Raw genomic sequence first — 22,354 nt, 5'->3', positions numbered from 1 at the left:
AAATGTTGTTGGGAGCTTAAGAAATTATTTGGAATTTTTATGGAAATTTTCTTGAATTTTTATAGTATTGGATCCTAAAACTAAGATGGGAAATGGAAGAGAAGAGTTCCATTCTAGGAAATTTGACAACATGAAAGCTCAGTACAGATACAATGATCTTCTTCTTAATAAAAAGTTGATTCAAGAGAGAGCTTTCTTTAATCCCAGAGGAGCTGTTGAAAGTTTAATTATAACACGACATTAGGAAAGTTTCTATTACTTCACCTGTTGTAGTAGTAATCTCTATTGTTTGGGAGTTTTATGTCAATTTCTGTGAAGCCTCTGATGAACAGGAATACGTTCGAGGAAGAAGATTGGAGTTTACACCTGAGCATATCAATGCTCTATTCCAGTTATCAAATATTCCAAACTGCGATTACTCTTCATTTTAGCCTGCTGAATCATAGTTGGATGAGGTAATTACATTTTTAACTGATGGAAAAGGAGTTTGGAAATTTAAAAATGACTATAAAATAAACTTCTCTGCCTCAATGTTAAATGCACCCTCCAAGGAATGACACTATTTTATTTTTACATGAATTCTTCCTTACAATCATCTTAGTGAGGTTACTAAGTAGACAACATCCTTGAACTTCTGCATTCGACAAATGAAAGCTATAAATATTGAATATTTAATTTATTAGAATATTTTCTCTAGAGGTGGAACACTGGAGGTTTAGGTTACCCTGCTCTGATTTTTAGTTTATGTAAGCAATCAGGAGTAGGATATGGACATTGGAAAGAGCTATTACAACCTCTTAAACCAATTAGCAGGACCAATGTACATGTATATGAATTACAAGATGGAGTTAGATCTAGAGGTGGAAATTCATTTAGTCCTTCTACCTCTACTTTCAAACCATCTACCTTAGGTATTGCTGCTCAATCTTCAGCCACTCTAAAAGACCTTCATAGTGATTATTAGGCATTGACGCATGATATTGCATATCTCTAAGGTAATGTGACTGATATCGATTATAAGGTTGATCAGATTTAGGGATATTTGAAACTCAAGCATGAGTATGATATGAGTTTCAATACATCTCTAATGAGCTTTCTTTGAAGAGATCACGATGTATAGTTTAGATAAAATCCTCCATTTCAGACTAACAACCACATAACTATATGGAAGAAGATGAGGAGGTTGATGATGAGACCGATGGAGATGATAAGAGGAATAGTATCTTTGTTATAATTATTATGTTTCTTTAGATTTACACCTGAGCATATCAATGCTCTATTCCAGTTATAAAATATTCCAAACTGCAATTACTCTTCATTTGAGCCTGCTGAATCATAGTTGGATGAGGTAATTACATTTTTAACTGATGGAAAAAGAGTTTGAAAATTTAAAAATGATTATAAAATAAACTTCTCTGCCTCAATGTCAAATGCACCCTCCAAGGAATGACACTATTTTATTTTTACATGAATTCTTCCTTACAATCATCTTAGTGAGGTTACTAAGTAGACAACATCCTTGAACTTCTGCATTCGACAAATGAAAGCTATAAATATTGAATATTTAATTTATTAGATTATTTTCTCTAGAGGTGGAACACTGGAGGTTTAGGTTACCCTGCTCTGATTTTTAGTTTATGTAAGCAATCAGAAGTAGGATATGGACATTGGAAAGAGCTATTACAACCTCTTAAACCAATTAGCAGGACCAATGTACATGTATATGAATTACAAGATGGAGTGAGATCTATAGGTGGAAATTCATATAGTCCTTCTACCTCTACTTTCAAACCATCTACCTTAGGTATTGCTGCTCAATCTTCAGCCACTCTAGAAGACCTTCATAGTGATTTTTAGTTTATGTAAGCAATCAGAAGTAGGATATGGACATTGGAAAGAGCTATTACAACCTCTTAAACCAATTAGCAGGACCAATGTACATGTATATGAATTACAAGATGGAGTGAGATCTAGAGGTGGAAATTCATATAGTCCTTCTACCTCTACCTTCAAACCATCTACCTTAGGTATTGCTGCTCAATCTTCAGCCACTCTAGAAGACCTTCATAGTGATTATTAGGCATTAAGCTTGGAATTTAAGAAAACTCTACCAAGGTAAAGTGACTGATATCGATTATAAGGTTGATCAGATTTAGGGATATTTGAAACTCAAACATGAGTATGATATGAGTTTCAATACATCTCTAATGAGCTTTCTTAGAAGAGATCACGATGTATAGTTCAGACAAAATCCTCCATTTCAGACTAACAACCACATAACTATATGGAAGAAGATGAGGAGGTTGATGATGAGACCGATGGAGATGATAAGAGGAATAGTATCTTTGTTATAATTATTATGTTTCTTTAGATTTATTTATTTAAGTTGATTGGATGTTCTAAACTATTTGGTGTAGTAATTGATGTTGTAGATTTGTTTGGATTTATCACTGTTTGTTGCTTATACTGCTTGTTGATTGTGTTACTGCACTACTGACTGCTTTACTATATTATTGTTGTTATATATATTTATTATGTTTAGTAAACTCCTGTACTTAACAATTTCTTTTTATTATATACATATTACTTAAGCTGTACTGTTGATGTATACCTTTTTTTAATAGCTACAGACTTTCATGTTAAACTCTTTATAGAAAATCATTATTAAAATTTTCTTCCCACTTCTTTATTTTCTATTTTAAATGTTTTAACATGTTAAGAAAAATTTAAGTTTGGGAGAGGGAGAAAAACTTTTGAAGAACATAATTTTATTTGTGTTTAAGAAACTATATTCAAAGAAAATATCTTCTTAAAGTAATATGGGTATGTGGTGTTATTTTTAAAGAACTATATTTTTTTGATTCTATAAGTGTTATGATAGACTTAAGTGAAATTTTGGTGATAAAGGTTAGTTCTAAGAATTATGATATTAAGTAAAAGAGAAATGGGATATGATTTTACTATTTAAAGTAAAAAAGAAATTGTCTTTTTGAAATGCTGGGGATCTTAGATCTATACTTTAACGAATTGAGGCTCTATGAAAAATCTTTTTTGAAAACTAATACAAATTATCAAGGTAAAGAAATGTGATGAGTTTTTAACTTTAAATGGAGGATAGTAAATTTCAAAATCATTAAAGGCTGATCCATATATAATAATCCTCATTGAGAAAAAAAAATGATTGAAAATGATCCTGAAAGTAAAAAGAGAAGAAAAAGAAAAATAAAAGAGAAGGAAAAAAAAAAGAAAAGTATATGTGAAAGTGAGGAGAAGTTTGAGGAGATGCCTAATTAAAAATTAACTTCACTTGAATCACCTTAAAGAAAGAGGCTTTATTACAGTTCTGAGCATTTATTTTCTTAAATGTATTAGTTTACCTTTACTAGTAGAGTTTTCTTAAATTCAATCTATTATTTTTTTGAGATCTCTATGTTTTTCAAACTAAAGTAATTTTTAAAATGAATAAAAAATTAGAATTTCTAGACTTAATTACAAAATATTCTTATGTCATATTTTTGGCCTAAACTACTAAGGTTTTTCTAAAGTCATAACTACCATATTTATAGGACAAAACTATAGAGGTCTTTAATGAAAGCCATTACCACATGTTAACATATTTAATTTTTCAAAAGAAATAAGTTACTTGAGGACAAGTAACAATTAAGTTTATGGGATTTTGACATGCCTAGATTATGTTACTCACGCCTAAAATGTGCTACTTTTTAATTGCACATTTAATGCTTTTTTTAATGATATTGTACTTTCATAAAAGATATTTTTTATATTTTTGGTTGTAGGTACACTAAATGGAGCAATTTAAGCAAGTGAAATGAACATAGAGCAAGTTGAAGTCAAGAGAAGAAAAGTGGCAGATATTGACTTGGTGCCTAGGCGTCAGAGATGGTTATCTAGAAGATTCAATGAATGTGAATGAATTTTGAAGGGGTGCTTGAAGTTACTCTTGGTGATTTTGAGAGCTCTAATTAAAGAGAATTCTGGAGATTCAAAGGGGGTTCTTTTAGAGAGAAAGTAGAGTTCTTATAGGGAGAAGGGCAGTCTTCTTAGAGAGGAGAAAGTCTTGGAGGCTTGCTTAGATTTGGAGGAAAAGAGGAGAAGTGAGAGATATTTTCTTTACTATAGTTCTTAGTGAGATTAGAGTTGAATTTTAAGGAGAGTGAGTGATTCAAAGGAGCAAGAAGGATTTCTTGGGAAGGAGTTTAAGATAAGTTATGTATTTTGTTTATTTTACTATGTCTTTCTTATAAAGTTATATTTATTTAAATCTAATGTTGTTGTTTCTTCCCCATGAGATTTGAGTTAATTCCTTCGTCTTTCTCCTTGTGATGAGGAATGATTATGTGTAGGAATGAATTTTAGTAGAAATTAATTCCATAAATTATGATGATTTAAATGCGCTTAATTTACTTATTAATCTGACCAATTGATTTGTTAAAATCTGTTGTGAAACATAGTGACCTGAAAAGGGCTATGCTTTCCTCAAGAAAGTAAGAATCATATTTAGTCTCATGGATGAGAATGTAGTCCATAGGGTTAAGTGCAAATAAATAGGGAAATAAGTTTTAATGGGTGTAGAATTAGAGATTTTAGAGTGATCGACTAAAATTTCCAATTCGGTCCAGATGTTTGAAAACTAAAGTGAGATGTTAGCCTTCAGGTGAGAGGTAATTGGGAACTCTAGTGACATCTAGTATCTTCCCAACCTAACCATGGGTTTAAGGACTAAACTCTGGATTAACAAAAATTATTTATGCACTCGAGAGAGGGTAAGGAATAGGTATGCTCCTATTTGGCGCAATACATTAATTATATTAAATTATTTAATTTCTACAGCGATTATTAACTCATTAAATAGGGAAGGATGCTTTATACAAATTTGAACTCTTCTATACATTTTTTAGTTTAAAATTTCTTAATGGTAACTTTACATTTTAGCCCTTTTAGATTGTGTTGCATTTACTTTCTACATTTTCTTAGCATACTTAGCATTCCTTTTAATTTTGTAGGATTAAGTAATACACAAAAACTTTTTATCATTTCCTATATAAGTTAACTATAGTTTAAAGAGGGTTTTACTAAAGTCATCTTAAAAGAGTTTTTCCTATCTATGTCGGATCGATACTTAATACTCCATTAGAGCCCTTTATTATTTGAAACGATACATATACTTGTGTAGTACTCCTAGTGTGTAAACTTTTCTATCAACTATATATAATATTTAATTTTGCCCACTAGCTACTAAATATAAATTGGGTCAAGCTTTTGGCCATATTTTTGAACTAAAATAATTGTGTAATTGTGGGTTAAGTCACTAGTATGATCACAATGCTAGTTTCCAGGCTGTATAGTTGGAGATGCATAGGAGAAACTAGTCGATATGTGGGGACAACTCAGTGGAGTTCCTAGCTTTCACTTCGTACTAGATGTATGAGCATAGTCAGCCAATGAAGGAGGATTCAGAAGAAAAGGATTCTGATGATGATGGGAAGGAGGAGTAGATTCTTTGGATGTGGATGTACTATATTTTCTTGTTGTCATTGCTGACGTATCTTTTATATTTTATGATGTGTTGGACACAATTTTATTTTCCTTACTACTATTATGGATGTAATCTCTGGATATTCTATATTGTTGTTTTGGATATGCCTATTTATCTCTTTGTTGTGTTATTTAGACTTTTTCTGGTACAGTTTCTAACCCTATTTAGCTGCAATTTACATGTTACTACATAATTGTTCTTTCTTGTATATACCTGTAAATGTTTATGATAGACACATGTGGTAGAATATACTTCTGAGCTATTTTCTCCCTACTTATATTTGTTCTAAATTGTTATATATGTTAAAAAAGCAAGTTTGTAGGGGGGGGGGAGAATAATTTTTAAAAGCTTAACTTTATTTGTCCAGAAAAGCTTGCATTTAAATTGTTGTGTTTTAAAAAGATTTGAGAAATGTGGTGTTAACATTAAGTTACTTAAATTTTGATTAAAGGAAAGACATAATATCCTTATTTGAAAGAGCTAGACTAGAGTTAAGTTACTTTGTATTTAAACTTATAGAAAAATGATTTTATTATTTATTTTTGAAGATAAATATATATTTAAAATACTAGGAACACTTAGATATACATTTTAGAAGAATTGATCCTCTATTAAAATCATATTTTCAACTAATACATACAATTTTTGAAAAAAAAGTGGAGGAGTGTGATAGGTTTTACTTTAGGGAAATGATAGTGAAATTCAAAATTATTAAAGGACTATCTAGATATAGTAATCCTTCTATATATATGTTAAGGATTTAAAAAAATCCTAAAGCAAAAAAAAAAATAAAGTAAATATATTAAGTGAAGAGAAGCCTAATCAAAATTTGGTTTCACTAGATTCTTTTTAAAGTATAAACTATATTACATTCCTAAGCTTAATTGTATTTCAAGATTATTAGTTAGACTTTTTAAATATAGAGCTTAAGTTCTAATTTCTATACTATCTAAGGACCCTAAGTTTAACAAGTATCAATGTTTTTGAAGTAAATAGAGAATTAAGTTTAACAAGTATCAATGTTTTTGAAGTAAATAAAGAATCATGATTTTATTTTGAAGTTGAATACAAGGTTTTCTTATACCCTAGTTCTAGGCTGATTTATTAGAGTTATTCTGAAATTACACTATGGCATTCTTGAGGCAAAATTATCGAAAGTTTTAATGAAACCCACTCCCTTAAATTAATAGATTTGGCTTTAAAATTCTAGTGTTATTTGAGGACAAGTAACGTTTAAGTTTAGATGATTTTGATGTATAAGAAATTATGCTTAATTTTTCTTTATGAATTACACATTTTTATGGATGAAATTGCACTTTAAAGAAGAGTATTTTTTTTTGTTTTTCTTGTAGGTACAATATGTCGTAAAAGTGGGACAAAGTGGAGAAGAAAATGAAGCGAAGCAAAGGTGATGTGGAGCAAAAGGTGACTCAAGAGACTGGCAACTAAACATCAATCATTGGGTGTTTAAGCACTCCTATGAAGCACCTTGGTGCCGCATTCAAGAGTTCCTAGGCACAAATGTTCGACAATGCAGATAGGGAGGCAGGTACCCAGTGGCGCCTCGTCTCCAAAAACTTCTGGGTAGTTCTTAGCAGTTTTCCCCACTACGTTGGGAGTTATTTGGCAGATGTAAGGGAGATTTTAAGAGAGTTTTTGCTAAGTATTTTGGTGCTTGAGAAGGATAGTAAGGAAGGTTTTGATGTATGGAAGATTGAGGTGGGTTTTCTTAGTGATTTTGGTGAGATTTGTGAGTTGCCGTGGAGGGAAAACATTCAGCAAGACAGTGAGGATTTAGAGACTTGTTGGGAGGCATTTTTAGCACTTTGTAAAATGAAAATTCTAAGTATTGTGCACTCTTTTATATCAAATTTTCTGTAAACAAAATTCTAGTGGATTTACTTTGTTTCAAAGATATTTATGGTGTTTTCTCCATGATTTGTGCATAGTCTTTTTACCTTTCTCTTGTGATGATTAAGTAAGAAAGGTAGGAATGAAAGAATGCTTTTAAAATTATTTTTAAAACCATGATGTTATGAGTAATCTTTAAGTCTTAAATTACTTGTCACTATGGTCAGGTGATTAGTTAAACTTTGTTGTGATCCATAATGACTTGGGAGAGCTATGGAAGAATGATTATGTTACTCACATTAGTCTATAGGGTATGGTGCAAGTAAGTTATAGAGAGATGCAAATGTTAAAGAAATAATCTATGATGGGTTTAAATTGGGGTTTAAGGAATCATAACCAATTTAACCAAGCTTCCTTATGCACTCGGAATAAGGGAAGGAAAATAATTGCTCATATTTGTCACTAGACGAGTTCACAATTTAAATTCTTGTTATTTCTTCTATTCCACTTACATCATTGCAACAGAAGTTAGCTTTATAACTTGATTTTCACCAAGTCAAATAAAGTAGAGTAACAGTAGGAGTAGCCCTTTAAACATATTTATAAATTTATTAGTACTTGTTAGTAAAACTTTAAACGAAATTGATTTCCAAACTAAGGAAGAATTTAGTAAACTTGAACTTTTCCTAAACTTAATTATTTCCTTTCCCTATGGGTTTGAAATCTGGACTTAAAAGTCCCTACTTACAAAAGCGATATGTGCACTTTTGTTAGGCCCAAGAGTGTGAAGTATACCTAGACTTATGTTAAGGCCACATCGAAGATCCACCTTCTTTGACCAACTTCTCTTCGAGCACTCTAATAAACTACTTAGCCAGGGATGAAGGAATAAATAAGAACTTAGAAAACTCAACCAGATTTTTGTATGTCGCATCATCCATTCACAGTCTCATGAACCGGTTAATTGCAAATTTAGTATGTAAGCAAAATTGCTTTGCTCACTCTTCAGAAAGCATCTTGTCCTTTGTTGATGAAGCGGCTCTCGCAAACAATTCTTCAATCTCCTCAAGAACAACTAAAATTCATTATGAAGTCCCTATTAGGTTTTTCTCCACACCAAATTGGGGTTTAAGGAATTAAAACCAATTTAACCAAGCTTCTTCATGCACTCGAAAGAATGTAAGGAAGATAATTGCTCATATTTGTCACTAGCCAAATTCACAATTTAAATTCTTGTTAATTTTTCTATTCCACTTACATCATTGCAAGAGAAGGTAGCTTTATAACTTTATTTTCACCCAAGTCAAATAAAGTAGAGTAACGGTAGGAGTAACCCTTTAAGAGTTATTATAAATTCATTAGGACTTGTTAGCAAAACTTTAAACTAACTTGATTTCCAAACTAAGGAAGAATTTATTAGACTTGAACTTTTTCTAAACTTAATTAACTCTTTTCCCCATAGGTTCAACAACCTGGACTCAAAATTCCCTATTTACAAAAGTGATATGTGTACTTGCGTTCGGCCCCCGAGTGTGAAGTACACCTGAACTTGAGTTAAGGCCACATCAATGATCCACCTTCTTTGACCGACTTCTCTTCAGGTACTCTAATAGACTTCTTAGCCAGAGATGAAGGAATAAATAAAAACTTAGAGAACTCAACCAATTTTTTTATGTCGCATCATCCATTCACAGTCTCACGAAATGGTCAAACTTGAGTTAAGGCCACATCAATGATCCACCTTCTTTGACCGACTTCTCTTCAGGTACTTTAATAGACTTCTTAGCCAAAGATGAAGGAATAAATAAAAACTTAGAAAACTCAACCAATTTTTTTATGTTGCATCATCCATTCACAGTCTCACAAAATGGTCAATTGCAAATTTAGTATATAGACAAAATTTCTTTGCTCACTCTTTGGAAAACATCTCGATTGTTATTGATGAAGCAAATCTTGCAAACAATTCTTCAATCTCCTCAAGCACAACTATGATTCATTGTGAAGTCCCTATTAAGCTTTCCTTCACTTCAACAAGGCGGGCATCTGATTAATCCACTTGTCGTGCAAGCTTCTTTAGGTGGGTTTTGGAAACCTTTGCTTTCTTTATGGCGTGATCAGTTTTTGCTGCAGTATCCAGATACAAGTTAGGCAAGTAGTAAGCCGACACTATCCCTAAAAACTGAGATCTGTTGAATAAACGACATAGTTCAAGAGGACTTATGCTATCTAGCTTGTCCTTGAAGCTCTATTGCCATAATATATCCACAAGTTCTGTTGCATGATAAGTTGCGCCTGGGCTGCAATCAAACTTGTCTCTTTACAAATCAATCAGTGTGAAATGGAAATCCCTTGAGACAAAAGCCTTGGGATCGTCTTCCTACATCGGGATTCATTCTTCATTTCCCCTAAGGGACAAAAAAGGAAGGTGGGTCAACATCATGCATTAGGTTTTTTTTTTCTTTGCCGATACTCATGAAAAACCGAGGAACTGACTTTAGAGTCAGACCCATGACCTGCCTCACCCTGATTGAGTCTAATACTTACAACCACCACCTCTAGGTCAGAACTAAACTAAAAAACTACCTCCCTCAAGTCTTCGCCCTAGCTGGGACCCTACTCTTCTTCTGCTTCGGAGTCCAGAGACAGCCGACAAGATTGATCCACAGAGCTGGGGAGAAATCTTCTGCCATTTGTATGGCTCACCAAAAAAATGTGTGAGAATTCCCCAGTCCTTTGTTGTTTCCAGAATAGAGTGAAGTTTCCAATTTTTGACCTTGTTTGGAAGGTTGATAAGCTTCATCAATCGAGTTGAGGCAAAACCAACATACCATATGGGGGCTTCTGAAAGAGAATAAGTGGGAAAAGAGTTCCTGCAACATAGGGGTCTCCATCCTGCATCCTGCTGTAATAAATACTAATCACTATAATGCAATTTGCCTTCAGTTGGAATGGAATAACACCATAGAATCACTATAATGCAATTTGCCTTCAGTTGGAATGGGATAACACCATAGTTCATAATGGTTTGAAACTCACGATAGAAGGGAAGATGAAGTCCCTGGATTAATTGATCATGGTATGGCACAAACTGCCCTTCATAGTTGTCCATCCCCTATTCATTTGGGCATGGAACCTATAACACAATGCCATTGTCATAGACATTCCCCCTTTGGAGCCTCAAGGCATCATCAAAAAACAGTATGGAGCGCTTTGACACCGGCACTGTCCCAAACTTCTAAGGAGAATGTTTAGAAGCCATGAAGACACTTAACAGAGAATCAAAGTAGGCAAGATAACTAAGAATAAGAAAAGTAAAAAAAATGAGATCACAAGGAGAGGCCTCAATCCAATATATATCGGGCATGAAGAGAAAATTAAATGCAGCTGGTCGTACCTCGAGAACACTAACCTTGCATCACAAAATTAGAGAGAAAAAATGAATATTCACATAAATAAAAATAGAGTGATAATGCAAATAAAAGAAATTAAAAATGTATAATTATTAAGATAAGAAAATATTTACAACAGACTTGTCGGCCACCTTTGGCGAGACCAAACCCTGCCTCAACAATGTCTTATACAAAACTCGACCCCTAACTTAAATAAGTTAGTACTATAGAAATCTACTTGGAATAGATTGATCGAGCATGCCTCCCTTACATCGGCCAGGTCCATCCGCAAGTTCACATACTCCATTAAAAAGGCCAAAGTTTTGGTTCGGTGGCCTACCACTTCCACTTAGAGGTTTAGAAGTTTCGCTGATAATAGTCTTGAAGAGGCGTCCATCTTGTCCTTCAATTTCTTTATGTTGGCCTCCCACTGGGCCTCAACTTCTTTCCATACCTCAAACTCATGGGCAAAAAAAATTTGTTGTCCTGTCCATCCGAAAGACCATAGAGTCAGTCGACTCCCTTTCGCCGGTAGTCGGTGGGTCCCCCAAAACTCTTTGAGACATGGGATCTCATTCCTCTACAACTTTGACGGTTAGTAGTGCAAATAAGTCGCTTGCACAACAAAAAATTCTAGGTTAAATGAAGCAAAAATTTTTACTAAGCCATCAAGCGAGTCAAAAACCTAACTCGTGATATCAAAGAGTAGGTCCAACTCAGACCAGAGAAAGGATGAGAAACTCTCACCGGGAATAGGTGGAGCGCCCAAATCTCTCATCCCTTTGATTTAAGGAGAATTGACTGCATCCTTGCTCCCAGGTAATGAAGTTCCAACAGTTCCTTGAGTGTCTCCTTCATCTTGATCACTAGATTTGGTTAATGCCTTGGCAGGTGAAATAGACAGGCTTTCGTTCGATTTCTAGAACAACAGGGGAACATTATCGAACGATTCATCCCCATCATCCCGCTCATCCAGTTACCCCCTCTTGAAGGCCAATTGTTTCACCATCTCTTCTTGGCAAGCTTACTATTTTCAAAATGCTCTCTCTTCTCACCAACTGATTCCCCCTTAGGCTGAAGACTTTTTGACCCGACCTGCAATTGTGCAGTAATATAACTTCCAAAAGATGGAAAAAAAACTTGACCCAAATTTATATTAAACGGCTAGTGTGCAAAATTGAAATTTTATAAAATTTAGAAAATATATTACACACTAGGGGTACTACATAAGTATACTTATCGTTTCAAGTAATAGTATCGATCCCACATCAATCCCATAGAGAAGCAAGGTAAGAAAGCCCTTAGGTGAAATCCTAGTCTACTACTATCAAATCTTAGGTTGGAAGGTCGATTAAGATGGTGTTTTATCTAGCAAATACTCCTAAATGTAAATATTAACTCTAAAGATAACTTATCTGGATAAATTGGTTTGGAGAATTTCAAGATGTAAAAACTAACATTCTCAAGTGTAACGACATAGAAAATGTGAAGGAATGAAATACATAGAATTTAATGTAGTAGTGAAAACTAGGAGCATACCTATTCTTTACTTCTTTTGATGTGTATCTAAAGATGGTGTCGACATGTATAGTAGTGCTGGGGTAGGTTCTAGTCTCTCACTCCTAGATGACTCGTTGTGCCCTCTCTATAGGACCTACCAGTGACCCTTAGTTCCAAACTCTAGACCAAATTGATAAAAGAATCTAGTTTGGCACCCTAGAAACTCTAGACCAAATTGATAAAAGAATCTAGTCTGGCACCCTAAAAACAATTTTATGCCCATCAAATTTTATCTCCCTATCTATTTGCACTCCCCCTTGGACCTTCGTCACTACACTTTCCAAAGTAAAAAGTGGCTCTACTTAGTTGAGAATTATACCGCCCTCCCGGGGTCTTAATGCAATTACAATGGATTTTAACATTGCAATGCAAATGAAGTTCAAGTGAATACCATCACATTAATAATAATAAAAAAAAAACTATTCTAACATGCATTCCATAATCCTAAACATATATCTAAATCAATGCCAAGTAAAAGTAATGAAAATAATGACATAAGAAGTAAAAGGATTTTATTAAATTTTGTATCTACAAGGAACATATGTAAACCTACCACTCATCCAAGGGTATAGATATGCTTAGTATTCTATTAGTTTTTGAGCAACTATCTGTCACCTAGAAACTCCTAATAGAAATAGATTATTAAATTATTTTTACTTAAAAGTTACATTGCCGCGTAAACTATTTCATCATAGCCAACCGGACAATGTGAGTGCACTCAAGTTGTAAGATCATCGATCTCCCGAGTCTTAATTTCAACTACAACAAATTTTAACATAACATATTGCCACGTAAGTTTTGTCAATTAAAATAAAGGAGATATTATTCATCACAAAAGATTAAAATCATTCTATAAGAAAATAAATTTTCCTACACATGTCACTACTTCAAATCAATAGAAAAGAGTAAAGAAAACTACTCACGAAGCATGGAGAAAACACAATAGAAAAATTCATTTAAATCAAAACAAATCCACAAGAAAGAGTTTACAAAAATTATAAAAAATTAAGAACACAATCCTAATCTTTTTTCCTTGGAAGAAAGATGAAAATCTCTCCAACAAAGCCTCACGCTGATTTATGCAATGCTAGTACAATTCCTTACACATTTCTCTCAAAAATCCCTCACCAATCTTTTTAGAAAATGTAGAAATCTACGTTCCTACTCCTACGACCCTTAGACGTCCTTGGACATTCCAACACTTCCCAAATGTCGAAAAGTGTCAAAAGGTGCATCTCCAAGTTCAAAAGGGCGTCTTTTAATGCCTTGGGTCTTCTAAAACCGCCTCCAACCATTTCTGGCGCTTAGGTGTTGTTTTATCGTTGTGACTGGCGCCTTTTGGGCACCTATTCGACACCCTTCAGGCAGCTCCATCGTTTCACCTCGTTTCGCTCCGTTTTAGCTCTGTTTCGCCCCGTTTCAACTTCGTTGTGCTCCAAATTGATATACATACAAGATAGACATAAAAATAACTTTTCCTTAAAGTATACTTTCATTCAAAAACATGTGATAAATGTAAAGGAGATCAAACATAGAAAGACATATCAAAATGTATTATCGTTGTGACTGGCGTCGGTTGGGCACCTAGGCGACACCCTTCAGGCAGCTCCATCGTTTCACCTCGTTTCGCTCCGTTTTAGCTCTGTTTCGCCCCGTTTCAACTTCTTTGTGCTCCAAATTTATATACATACAAGATAGACATAAAAATAACTTTTCCTTAAAATATACTTTCATTCAAAAACATGTGATAAATGTAAAGGAGATCAAACATAGAAAGACATATCAAAATGTACCAGGTCAGAATTTTCTTCCTTGCTCTATTTGACTCCAAATAACACCATTTTTGCTCCATTTTCGCTAAAAGTCAATTTCTTGTATCTGAAGACAAAAACATGCAAAATGCCTTCTTTTAAAGTGTGATATAATTAAAAATATACATAAAATAATCATTAAATATACAATAAAAATAAGTAATTTTCAGGTGGATCACTCTTTACGAAAACAATGGCGGGATGATTCTTCTCAGCCAATAATCCAAAAACCTTCATTAGAATTTCATCAGACGACACATCAACATGAATTTTCTTGTTGCTCGCCATGAAAGTGCCCTCAATCAAAAATGACTCAAGCTCCGGATAGGAAGAAAGTGAAGACGTAGAGGTCTTTAGTAACAACCTATTTATAGGACACCAATGCACATAAATCTAGAGAGTTTAATTATTACAAAATAAATGAGTTTAATATAGTATTTAATTCTCTTGTTATTATTACAGCAGTCGCTTTCAAAAAATAAGAAAATTCGGAACTAACTATGTATGATAGGATCATTTCAACACGATCTCGAGGTGAAACATTGATATACAACAAAACGAGAGGGACCCATGATCAAAGTTTGCCAGAATCTGGTCAAACACTAGTTAAACTTATTGGACTGAAGACTGGCGCTGAATTAAGAGAAAAGCGTCCCCTAACTTGGTGGAGTCCTCGCTATCTTCCATGAGGGCCGATCAACATAATGGGTCGATCGGCATAATGGGCCGAATAAAAGAAACAACTCTCCCCCGGACGAAGGAATAAGCGAGACTAAAGTTGTGCTACAAATGTGTTCTTTTGTCAAAGAGCAGCTATATAATTCCCACGTCGTTCGGACCACCCGTGTCAAACGAATCAATCAACTATAAACAGGTGAAAGCCTTTATGATTGGCCGATCAATATGTTTTTAAATGTATTTATAGAACTAAATTGTATAAAAAACCTTAATACCCTTATGACTCCTTCAGACATAGGGTCTTAAATGTAAATGTATGTTTCAGATAACTCCTATAACTATAAATAGGAGATCATTTTATGAATAAAGGAGATTAAGTGCTCTCATGGTTGTACAATTTAATGCTCAACAATTATATTTAAAATTTAGATTATTAAAATATCATTTTTATTATCTTGGGTGATTAATAAATAAAATTCACATAAAAACTTAGGCATTTGATTTATAAATTAATATTTTAGCTTATTTCTAAAAAATCAAATGGTATGTACGTAAATCCCCCTTGTATTATTTTTATCAGCGTCTAATAATTTATGAAGAACCGACCGTCAGATTTATAAATTAATATTTTAGCTTATTTCTAAAAATTCAAATGGCATGTACGTAAATCCCCCTTGTATTGTCAGCGTCTAATAATTTATGAAGAAGCGACCGTCGTTTGAATGATATTAAGGTAGTGGGCTAAAGCTAGGAGGACAATAACTAACTAATTTGGAGCATTAATTGTTGATTAGATGATACGTGTGATCCTTTAATGAGAATTGAATTTCACTTAATGTGACATTTTGATTATTACAGATCTACCCTGAAGATTGGATTTAAGGGCTTAGTAGTGAGCTAGGATTGATATTTAAACTTGTTTAATGTGGTTTAGAAAAGAAAAACATGATTGATTAGTGAACACCCTTAGACACTACAAGCCCAACTTTGATCATGGGTACAAGATCTTTACTGACTTGAGCTTGTCTTTAGGGGCACCCACTTACATAATTCTTAAGTAAAATATCAGGTGAATGTCTGAGTATCCTCTCTTAGGATAATTGAAATATTGAAGTCCATTGAGCACAGAGTAAATATAGATCATCATTAAATCTAAGTTCAAGATCGGATGATTAACTGAAAATATAATAAATCAAATGAACTTGAAACTTTCCAAGGAGTTCTAAAAGTTGCTAGGGATTGTTCCCCAAATACTTTTATGATCTTTTGGATATTTTGAAGGACAGTCAAACTTATTATATTTTGTTCTAGAAAATCATCCATTAAAACTTTTGAGACCCACCAAGTTATACATCGAGACCCGATAATTCACCTAAATCAATAAAAATGTCCTAAACTACTCCTATACTAATTGACCCAATGCTCAAGGATTTTAGTCTTCTCTGAGGTACTCAAATCCTTGTGAGAAGCTGAGGATATTTGTTTTTATCACATATGGATCATCGGGCTTGTGTAAGTCTGAGGCCTAGGTGGCTAAGGTAATGACAATAATGTTAAAGTGTGCTAAAATGAGGGATTCAATGTGGGATTTTAGAATAGTATCTTCTACCTCCAGGACCTTTAATAAAAGGAGAGGATAAAAACCAACGATACTATTCAACGACTCTTGAAAAGATGATTGCCCCCGATAATCTTAGGTCATTTGTAGTCTAACTTGATTAAATTGGTTAACTTGTGGATTGCACCATTCTACAAAATGTTTTAAACAAAAATCTCTTTTGCATGATAATATAACTTTTTATGAATGAAAATTAAATTCAAAAGAAAACTTATAAATGTCCATGGTTAATCACTTGATTGAGGTTAGGACTACCCCCCATAGATTATCGGGTTGGTAGCTCTTACTTAAGGTCAGGAAGCACACGGTCCAACTGTGAGCCCCCACTTTTACCAATGTCTTACACCCAGTCCCGGTCTTCCAAATGGGATTATTGGGTTTCTCTTACTTGTCTTTTGCTATGACTAATTTTTCCAACTTTTCCGTACTGGATGCTCTTGTTAACTTTATTGCAATATATTCATATTTTCTACAAATATATTACGCTTATGATGCTAATCATGAAGCAGTAGCAGAGGCCCAGATGCATGTTTATTTTATGGAATGAGATTTTACTTATTTACTTTAAAAAACTTTCATTACCTGTAATTATTTATTTTACTCGTAAAACTATACTAAAATTTGAAAATTAAAAAACTTATTTTAAAAATCAAAACAACCTTTTTTTCAAAAAAAAAAAAACAAAACAAAAAGAAAAAGAAAAAAAGAAAAAAAATTGCCTCCAAGCTGAGTTTTAAAGAAAAGAAAGCAATATTCATTGTATTACAAATTGTAGTTTGATACATTCTAGGATTTCATTTTATATCGGTTTTATGAAAATCATTAAAGTTCATAGGAATGAAATGAGGTATAATGTTACATGGAGAGCTAAAAATTAAATGAATTTATATAAATTTATGAGCTGCAAATATTTCTCTCTACATTATTCATCATATATTGTCATAATCAATTGTAGACCATCACTTATTTTCATTATTTCTCTATATCTTTCTTTGCCCGCCTCTCTTTTTCTATCTTCGATGTAATTCTATCTTCATTTGATTAATTTGGGGAGTTGATCTAAGGAAAGCTCAAATGTGAGTTTTAACTTTCAGAATTTACATGTATTCTTCAATTATGGTCAAAATTTCAAGAAGGGGTATTGGCATGGCATCCATGCCATCATGCATGGAATTTAAATTTTTTTTATAAGAATGTTATGTAAACCATGCAAAATCTCTATTATGCCCGACCTATTTTCTTGCAGAAAAAGATAAATTAAGATAATAAGCTTATTTGTTTAATTCATGCAAGGCCATATATTTATGAATAAACTATAATTATTGTGGAGATGGCCATTCATTTAGACAAATTAATGCCTTTCAATTTCAATCATATTCTGTAATTTTAACTTTTATGTGCTACTCAATTCTCCTCTCGAAAAGAACTCTTCTTTTAAGAGTTGAAAGCTTTGTAGGATATAAAAATTAGTAGGAACATTTAATCTGCACAATAATATCATCATCTCCTACATGGTGATTAATTAAGAATTTTGTAAATATTAATGCTCATTGTATTATGAGTAGTAAACACTGTCATTGTCTGGTCCCAAGTCCCAAATACCAAAAATGAAAGATTATGTTAGGTAATCGACAACCAAAATAAAATTTTTTTGTTAAAAAATTATAACATGAATTATTTAAATCATTGTGTCAATGTTAGGTTGTTCCTTAGTAGCAATGTGATGTATGATATGAATACAGTGAAAAGTGTGCAAAAGTCCTTGCTTTGGTGCTCAGGTGTAGTGTAGATAAAGTGGTAGAAGATTTTATGAATAAAAATAGTTGATTAGGTCTTGTGAATAAGACTAGAGAGTGTTCAAGAAAAAACTTGAAATATGGAGATCAACTTTAGATTCTAATGATAGGGTTGTAACTATGGGTTATCAAGTCATCAAAAGGAGTGAATGTATTAGATAACTCGGGTATATTGTTCAAAGTGATGGTGTTATAATTGGGGATGTTATTAGTAGAATTAAAGTTGGATGGTTGAAGTGGAGAAATGTATCGAGCCTATTGTGTGATAGAAAAGTAATGCGTAAAATTAAATGAAATTTTTATCAGATGGTGGTGAGACCTGCAATGCTTTATGGCGCATAATGTTGGCCTATAAAAGTGAAACTTAAAATTTAGTGTTGCTAAGATACAAATGCTCAAGTACATGAGTGGCTTTACACTTAGAGACAAAATGTGAAACGAATATAACCATGAAAATTGGAGTAGCTCTAGTGACAGAAAATCGCCTTAGATTATTTGGTCACATTAAATGCTGACAATCTAATAACTCAATTTGAAGAGTAGATACTTTTAGATTTTACTTATGTTAAGAAAGGTAGTGGTAGACCTAAGAAGACTTGGGCATATTGTATAAAAGATGATCTTAGTTTATTAGAATTATATGAAAATATGATATTTAGATGGACAAAAAGGTTTCATATAGTCTACCGCACTTGGTGGGATAAACACTTGTTGTTATTGTTGTTTTTGTTGTTGTTGTGATTGTATTATGAGTAGTAGTAATACAAACTTGAAAAGAGATTTAAAAGATTTTGAAATATAAATGGGGAAGATATGAATAGTGTTTTTGGGAGCTTTTTCAAATGATGGATAATTTTTTAAGTAAAAGACTTTTGCTCATCAGAAGATTGAAAATGTAAATTGAATTTGTTATGAACAAGATTCAATTGACTGTGACATTTTTTTCTAATTTCCTCTATTGAAGCCAAGTTATTTATCATGTAAGAAAGAAAAAAATTAAGAAATAAATATTTAAACACAATCTAATATAATTAAAGTAGAAATTAAACAGATACACAAATGTTTCATTATTAGCCTTAACAAATGAAAGTGATGGAATCATTAAAGCACATAAAACTTTTTTTTTATGAGCCAATACTGTTTTAAGCATTTTTTTGTTAGATCTTCCCTTGCACAATCACCAATCAAAACTCTCATACCAATTGATGTCTAATTGATGAAGTATTCTACAATTTCAATGAGTTATAAAAGATAAGCACAATACACTAAAACCATAATTGAAAAATAACTGGATAATCACTTCACCCCCAACAAAGGATATGTATCTCTCAATCTCACAAAAGGATGAGATAACAAATTTATCATTAAGCTAATTTTGAAAGAAAAGAGTAATATTTATTGTATTTCAACATTTCAGAATATCTTATCTACATACAAGCTTTACATAAGGCTCTAATTGAGCCAAGTTGAATTCAGTACACTATTGATGGGACTTAGCTTGATCTCACTATAAGTATTTTATGTTTGATTCAAACTTGTGTCGAGCTTTCATATATATGTTTGTACTTGGCTTTCTTAGATCTATGTATAATTATGCTTTTCTTATACTTTATTTGTTAAACGAATCAAATGAGCATTCAAATGAGCTAATTAATATGCCAAGAAGACAAACACATATTTGAATTGCCATTAATATATAATTTTATAAATCAAAATGAATTAGTAATTTAAGTGTTTGGGCATTATTCATGTTTTAAGTGTTGGAAGAATAATGACTATAATCTGTATTTACTGATTGTAAATTAGCAGTCGAAGATTTTGATCTATCAAATCATAAGATGAGTTATTCACCTATTTGACATACCTAATATTTAACGCTATTTGTCAGAAAATTTATGCTATAATATTATTATGAAATTTAACTTTGATCCACATTTGTAACATTGTTAAGCATCATATTACATGTAAAAAAAACTAATGGTATTTTATCACATGGATGAAGGAGGATTACTTTTGTAAACTTATAAAATAAGTTATTATGATATTTTGTGAGATATATCTTTTAATTTGTTCTAATACTCATACATAAATACCAAAAAAAATTTCATTGTAATATATTTGGAATTCTTTTATTATTATGCTTTTTGGACTAAAGAAACGACATTGTTGTTTGTTTTGAATCTAAGGTTTAAGGATCTTTGGAGATCAATATGGTGTTAGTTTTAGAGAGAGTGGCTAAATATATACTGTCATGAGATGAAGGCAAGCTTCTACCATTCCAACACTCATGATTAGTCTAAAATTTTACATTATATAGAACTTAAATATAACTTTCATGCACATGTAACATCCAATTGTTTTCAAAACATTACTAAGGGTTGATGCATGTCATCAGCATGGAATTTAAATAATTAATATATGTAAAAGATGGTTCCGAAAGCCATTAAAAATTTGGTTATGCTCCATGCTTTTTTTTCCATAAAAATACAAGATACATTAATATAAGATACTTGTGACAATAGGCTTCTTTATTTAATTTATGCAAGCTTATGCATTAATTGCTAATGTAATTTTATATAATGCTTGTGAAGATGCCATCCACTTAGGCCAACTAATGTTTTCCAATTTTCATTAATTTCTTTTATTTTGACGTACTTGTGCTACATTAGTGTATCGATAAAAAAAATTCTCCAAACAGAACTATACAACACATCTTATTTTGATTTGTGAAGAAAAAATGACCTCAATGCATGTTAATGTAAATCATTTGCGCAATGTAACAATATTCTTACACAAAATTGACTACCATATGCAACTTGCAAATCAATGTTTCAAAGTTTAGCCACCGACTAACTTGTATTCACTCCTTGAGAAGCTTTTTTCCATCGTGCGCGATAGAGAATTCTACGACACTCCTCGAAGCGTAAACCATTCTACTCTTTGCATACATCGTAGATAATTTACGTTTGCATCATGGCATGAAAATGGCCACTCATAACATAAACTAGAGCAAATCAATGTTTTGCAAGATCCCTCCTCTTCAGTAATAAATAATACGCTACAAGAAAGAAAATTAGTGCATGTTTAGGATCACTTTTTTTTTTCTTTTATTTTAAATACATATTTGTTTAGTGTTTTTTTTTGTATGTTTTATTTTTTATTTAAAAATATTAATTTATTTTAAAAAATACTCAAAACATTTAAAAATAATTTAATTATTTTTAAAAATAACTAACCATATTATAAAATACCAAACATATATTAATTTAATAGATATATACAAAATAAAAAATTAAAAAATAAAAAACAAAAATAATCCCAAAATGGCCCCTTAAATGTGAGAAATAATAAATTTGAAAAATGAAGATGATGTGGAGTAGAAGGTAAATGTCTCTCTCAAAATTTCTCTCTTAAAATCATGAGTGTAGAATTATTCTCAAGGATGTTATACACAATTACCATATATTAATATAATTAATCATCATCCATTCAATCAATTAAATCCTCAATGAAACTTTATTTACATTGAAATTATTGGATAATTGTACTACGACCATGATATTATGACACAATTAATTTAATTTATCATGATAATACCTAATTGAAATCCTCAATGAAACTTTATTTACATTGAAATTATTTGATAATCGTACTACGACCATGATATTATGATACAATTAATTTAATTTATCATGATAATACCTTATTGCTATTAACATGTTATTAATTTAAATAAATTTAGATAGCTCATCATATAGTATAATATAAATATTATAGCATTATTCATTCAAATATCATAATGGATATAATTTGATCTTATCAATTCATTGTAAAATTAAGCACCTATTAAAGTACGATATGCGTCGTATAGTATGATTGCAAGGTCAAATTTTATTAATCCTATAATTACTTAAATAATCAAGTTTTTTTATTTATTTGAACTAAAATCAGAAATAATTGTATGATACAATTAGTTCTAGTTTCTAATTATATATATATTTTTTGATTTAGTTAATTTTATTTTATATGTACATGTGCATAAGCATCTTAGCATCCCAAACAATTGAAATTATAATCATATATATTTAATATAT

The sequence above is a fragment of the Phalaenopsis equestris genome, unplaced genomic scaffold, assembly GCF_001263595.1.
Source record: "Phalaenopsis equestris unplaced genomic scaffold, ASM126359v1 Scaffold000128, whole genome shotgun sequence".
NCBI classification, from domain to species: domain Eukaryota; kingdom Viridiplantae; phylum Streptophyta; class Magnoliopsida; order Asparagales; family Orchidaceae; genus Phalaenopsis; species Phalaenopsis equestris.
The sequence above is the reverse complement of the archived record's forward strand: the minus strand, read 5'-3'. Positions refer to the sequence as shown.